Here is a 972-nt window from a genome sequence, read left to right as displayed (position 1 = left end):
TTCTTGTCCTGATTCTCTGTTTAAAGAGGTTCTCTGGTAGGCTGCAGGAGACTTTAGCGTTTGGGTTGTGCTAGTTTGGTTTTTGTATGGTTTCATTAGGACGACTATCTTGAGGCCCCTCCATGTGGTTTAGTGAGATTTTCTGTAACAGTTCTACAAAGCAACCTGCAGCAGAAGAGACTTTGAGAGCTTCAAGAAGTTCTGGAGACCAGACTTTAGAGCAGCAGAAACATTTGTCAGCAGTTTGAGCAGGACAAGGTGAGCTTCAGAGTAGAAATGAGGAGAAGGAAACCTTCTTGACCCGTGTGGTGAGGTCCTGTACCAAGAGTTTGAGCAGGTTGTGAAGAGTCTGTAGTTCTTTGGTCTGAAAGCACAAGAAGAGTCGACTCATTAAAGGAGAAAACAGGAGATATTGTTGGTTCTTCTGTTCCTCTGCAGTTTCCTTAGACTGAATATCAAGTTTATAATTTAAATGATTTACCATGTGAGCCCAAGAAGACTTCAATAAACTCCCTCCATCCCCTGGACACAACATATTTTATTATGATGTTAAATCTTTTTTGTAAAAATGTTACTGAGTTTTAATCATAGTTTTATCATAGTTTTTTTTCTCTTTGCTTGTTTAGTTTTGTCATGTGTGAAACGTGCTAAACAAATAAAGTTGAATTGATAAACTGAATAATTGACTAACTCATGATTGTGACAACAGAAGTATTTTCATTGTGATTTAAGGGTTAATTTTATTTTTAAGGTTGGGGTTAAAATCTTGACAGAAAAAGAAGATTAAAGAAATAAACTACATTAAAAAAGCAAAGGAAAAAAATTTAATCCAATTAAACTTTTACAAAGTTTCATTATTAAAAAGTATTTTTTAAATGTTTAATTATCGAAAATATTGTATCTGTAATTTTTTATATTTGTATTTTAAAAAATTTGTTTAATTTCATAATTACATGTATTTTATCTTGTTTA

This window comes from Amphiprion ocellaris, chromosome 17, assembly GCF_022539595.1.
Source record: "Amphiprion ocellaris isolate individual 3 ecotype Okinawa chromosome 17, ASM2253959v1, whole genome shotgun sequence".
Lineage (NCBI taxonomy): Eukaryota > Metazoa > Chordata > Actinopteri > Pomacentridae > Amphiprion > Amphiprion ocellaris.
The sequence above is the reverse complement of the archived record's forward strand: the minus strand, read 5'-3'. Positions refer to the sequence as shown.